Genomic DNA, 5,331 nt, shown 5'->3' with positions numbered 1-5,331 from the left:
ATGAAACATGCACGATAGGTTATTAGCGCGATGCTGGAGGCCCAACAAGTGTTTTTTTGAGCCATGAGAAAATTCAACTTCAACGTCACGACCTGGTCCAGCCCGACTCGGCCCTGCTGCTTTGCTTTCTGGAAGCTGGTGTTTATGTATCCAATGATTGCAGGTTCATGCATTTTTTCAACAGACTGTATAAAAAAGATGTGATGTATGAAGCAGGAAGCATGGGCATACGAGTTGTTTGATTAGATAGGCTTTCCTTGTCACCTGACAATATTTCCACGATTACGTATCTCCCATTCGATGAACACAGGACACATAACATAAGATGAGGCTTTCAAATTGCAAGTCGAAACCGACAAAGAGTATGTTTTAAAACCAGGTACAGATATCGATGTTCCAGCATCGCGGCAAACTGCCATGAACAGATTCTGACGGAGGAGAAAATAGGCAATCGCACTGGCACAAATAAGCGTGCAAGAATGTGCAGACAGTTGTGTATTCTCGTGCGTTCACGATGGATCCCCATTTGGGGATATTTTTAACGATTGCTGTCTGATTTCAACTTTGATGACTGTTGAGGAAGACGTTATAAAATGACGAGATGGTTCGACGCATTAATTGTTAGTTATTACTGGTCATTGTTCCCTGATTATGCAAACAATATCCGACATGCAAAGCGAAACAAGGAAAACAACTTCATAAACAGGCGCTTGTTTCCTCGGTCCAGTATAGTGACAAGGCAGAACTGTTGGTGTGTACATAAAGCACAAAACCTATCACTCATCTGCACCAGCAAAGGATGCATACAAATATTACGTGAGTGTTTTGGTAGTGAAGGAGAATATCATGAAATAAACGCAGTCTTCATTTTATCCTGAAGGTGATCTGCATATTTCACGTCCGTCACTCGAGAGTTCCATCGATTTCGCGTTCTCAGTGAAGACGCCTGACCACTTTATGCGTCTTCAGCGGCTGCCGTCTACTTTGGACTACTTATGCAAAGTCCCTGTGCTTGGGTCCGACTAACAGCGTCACAAAGAAATTGGAGACCACTGGGTGTCAGGATCGCATGCTCTTCGATTACAAAAGGACGCTGCCGCATATTGGCATTGAGTCCGGTTTAATGTAGACATGTAAGTGGAGAGAAGTATTTTGTATACAACCTTAATTTTGCGTCAACGTGTTCAAAGTAACCATATTTCATTCAGACCACAAATCGGGTTGCCCTGAATTCGTTCTCAAGAGCTCAGATTATCAATTGAAATGACTAATTGCGCAGAATCGGTATATCGGACGCCTCATCAATTGCTAACAAGAACGTTTTTTGTTCAGCAGTACTTGGTTTTATCCATCTGCTGCCCATAATTTGTACAGTATTCCGGGCGACGACTTCTTTTGTTAAAAATGCACGCGTCTTGCGACGTCTCATTCCTATCATAACCAATTCAATAAAACATCACTGAATGATTGCCGCAGGCGGAGGATTTGGTTGCGCGATATCACACCTACTGTTGAGAATGCGTCCCGCCATATTGCATTTCGACGAACTAATGGGTCCTTGCAAATGCTTCTTTTGTGACTGGATGTGAACAACACACTTATCGATGCGGCCGTACTTGAATGTTTTACGTCTTGGTCTGAATGATTGAGGCCCTGAGCGCTTGGCTACGTTTAGCCGTGCTTGTGCTGTTCACAACTTTGATTCGTTCCTTAAGGCATAAAATGTAATTAAGATGATTCACTCTTATTATGATTTGTATAACTCAGGTGCGCTCTGCTGTGTCATGCGCAATGAACTACTGTCATGGTTTCATCGTAGCATAACGGGCCTCATTTTCAAAGGTGGAACTCGCCCTTAAATCGTCTCTCGCTTTCAATCACATGCTGCACCGAGCTTGAGACTTAGATCTGCCGCCACATAAGCATCATTTTAAACATGAAAACACGCTACGCGGAGGCCTGCAGAGTAGCCACGAAGACATACTCGTCAGCTAATCCAAAGGGAGTTACGTTTCCTGTGTGGTTTGAATTTAAGCTAACTTTGGCAGCTACCTGAATCCTCCGGAACCGTGCAGCATAACAGAACAGTATAAACTAGCGGGACCACTACGACTGAAAGTGTTGTGAGATTGATGTTTTCAGCGTATTTGTCACTGCGCACGCATAGCTGCTCTTCTGGCGCCCATTCAAGCCACGTTTGAAGTTGTCCCTCGCCTGGCAGGCTGCAAACCACGCCTTCCGGATACTATGCACCAGCATTGCATAAGGCACTGCAAGCCAACATCACGCAACTAACGCAGCAGCGTTTCGTACGCGCGACGAGAGCGCACCTGTCTGAGAACTGGCGATATTGGTAGCCGGTGGGTGGGTGTATATTTGTTATTTATTTTTGGTTGTTCTTGTAGCCTGCATGTTTTTATCTTATGTATTTTTCCACGGGCTTGTAATAGCCACGCTCCATTGTGGATGGCCCCACGGACGTAACAGATACATACAGGCCGCCCAGCAGTCGTCATGAAACAAATTAATGTTTTCCACGGTTACTTTGGCCTAAGAGCAGGTGATTCATAGCCAGGCGTATAAATAGTCACTGAAAGCATATGATTTACGATACGAGCCGTTTCCCTGGAGCTGGTCCAGCACATGTCGCCTCGGTTCTAAACCTAGCCCGTAGCATGTGGTGACTCATTCCCATCCCAGCTAGGGGTAGTACAGCCAACTCATCTGCAGACTTTCATTTTCTTTGCGCGCTTGGTCAGTGAACGCTTCAATTTCGATCACGTCAAGTAGAAATTTCATTCCAAAATGCACGAAAAGCAATTAGATATTGCTCCTGAAGCTCTGTTTCGGCAGATTGGCTATGGCACTTGACCTGAGAGACCTTGGGCTCAAAAGACTTCCGTAGCTGTCAGTTACCATCAAGATCTTTACAGAAGCACATGTGACTCGATCAAATGGGACTCATGATAAAGCTTCTTGGTAATTACTGAAATCGTCCCGCTGTTTATGTACAACTGATGTGATCGTATTAACCTAGCCAAGCGTTACAACCTGCTACAAAGTTGCTCGGGATATGCTTACAAAAAAACGGAGTGGTGGCGCGAACGACGACGTGGGCAAAGGATTACGGCGTCCGCTTCGATTAACAGGAGTTAATTCCGGTTCCAGTTCACCACCACTGCGATCACGAGGTTCAGCGCTGCAGTAACTGTGTAACGCATGCCCACACTTAAATAACCGAGACCGCGTCGATGGTCGGTGCTCCATAACTCACTCGCCCGGTCAGTTCGCTCGGTCAGTCGCGCAGGACTCCAAAGCCGTCGTCCCCCTCTCTTCCTCCACCCCTCCCCCTTCCCCCTGGGCGCACTCTGCCGCGCGCTCGGCCACCCCTGGGGGGGGGGGGGGGGGGGGGGGCGGATGGGCGCACCGTGTCGCCGGCGCCGTCTCCGGGACCGACGCGTCACCGTCGGCCTGTCGCGGGGCACAGCCGACGATGATGCATGCGCCGGCCTACCGGCGATGGATCGCTTCAGAGCGCGCCGTGCTGAGCGACGAAAGATCGTCGCACGCGACGGCGGCGCGAGCGGCACTGTCACCCGCGCACGGCGGACGGGAGGACGGGGGAGGGGGAGGGCTGCTCTGGCACCGTCACGTCTACCGACTGACATTGCGGGATGGCTTGTGGCGTGCGTGGCTTGGGGCGGCCCGGTTCTGCATGTGGGCGCGGAGAAAATACGGGCTTCTCGCTTGCGTCGGTGTATTTGCTAAACAGCGTCTCGCTTAACCATGACATTGATTTGGTGATTTCGATCACGGCTGTGAAGGAAGAATATCCTGCAGCTTGGTTCAGTCACTGGATCAGATGCACTTAAATATCGCTGCGAGCATCTTCCTCTTTCAGACCAGTGCGCACGCCATTGGATAACTTGTCACTGTTGTCACACCCGTCCTGGGGTTGCTGGAAGGTCTAGATGTGCCGACTGCTGAGAGCGACTGTTCGGCAGCTGATACAATAAAATAAGCTGATGAATGTCCCAATTGTGCGTGAACAAAAAGGGTGGTAGCTAGGAGAACAAAATGGCCGTCCTTTTGGGCTCTTTGCACTTAACTATACAATTGATGCCAGCTGTGAAACGTTACTGTGAGAGTCTGACAAAATGTTTCATCACGCGTCAAACACGCTCATAACAAACCTGTTGCGACATACTACAATGTCATGCCAGTTGTCCTGGATTACAGTATAAATCAATTACCGCTCGGCCGTCTGACGTGTTGGCGCGGCAGCGCGCTCTGGGACCCTCTCTCATCAAGAGACCCAAGCCTGCATCATGAAATGTGAGGCACAGTGTAGCTTTACCTGCGTCGATCCCTCGTTATGTTTTAAGTTTCATGCTTTTATTACTCGGTGTGAGTCGTTTGCGTATATTATGTAGAAGCCTTGGAAGTCGCCTACGGTGACACCGTAGACATATTTCCTCGGATACGGCCCCCAGCGGAGGCGCGGGCGCGCACCGGTTTGATGGGTCTACGGCCTTTCGAAACGCGCCCACTACGCGTGCAACGCCCTTGTGATGCTGACATGTGTCGCGAATGTTTAAGGGAACACAATGTTCTGTAGATTTGACACACTGCATATGATTATTCAGGTCTGCTTACAAGGAGATGCGCGTTGTATTGACGCAAAGTATCAGCGTTAGCGTAGCGGTGATTCTTTTCGTTATTGATACCCATGCACACCCATTGCTTGGCAAACAGTGTCGGTGCTTCCAACGTTTGCTCAAAACGAATTCGCTCCGCTGCTGATCCAAATGTATACGCATGGCTTAGCAAACCTTGACAATACTTTACAGAATTTGCACTAAAAAGTGTGCAGGTCAGAGCTGCGGTTTGTTCTGTTCATGAGGCAGGTCGCAGCTGCCCACCCAGCCCACCTCACCGTTTACACTGCTCCAGTGCATTCATCCATGTCGTCCTCACAAGACCTGCTAGCAAGAGCCAATAACCTGAGAGTCGTCGTCCTAACCTACCTAACCTAACCTAATCTAACCTAACCTAACGTCGAAACGGACAGACGAGGCGGGCTTGATGCACTTCTTCCACGCCGTTGACACGCGTGATAAACTGCCAGCCCAACCGGGCCGAGGGTGAGGCAGCCTCGCTTATCGTCTCATATATGTTAACACCTCGCCTGGTTCAGTTGGCCACAGGGACATGAGGCTTCATCTTCCGCGCTCTACATTTTAATGCGAGATCAACTTTATGGTTAATGACGCGAAGCTAGACGCGAGGGTGTCTATCTCATGCATTATTCCTGGCTGGTCGTTTAAAGCT

The sequence above is a fragment of the Pollicipes pollicipes genome, unplaced genomic scaffold (assembly GCF_011947565.3).
Source record: "Pollicipes pollicipes isolate AB1234 unplaced genomic scaffold, Ppol_2.1 Scaffold_5724;HRSCAF=6776_pilon_pilon_pilon, whole genome shotgun sequence".
NCBI lineage: Eukaryota > Metazoa > Arthropoda > Thecostraca > Pollicipedomorpha > Pollicipedidae > Pollicipes > Pollicipes pollicipes.
This window is presented reverse-complemented; position numbering follows the sequence as displayed.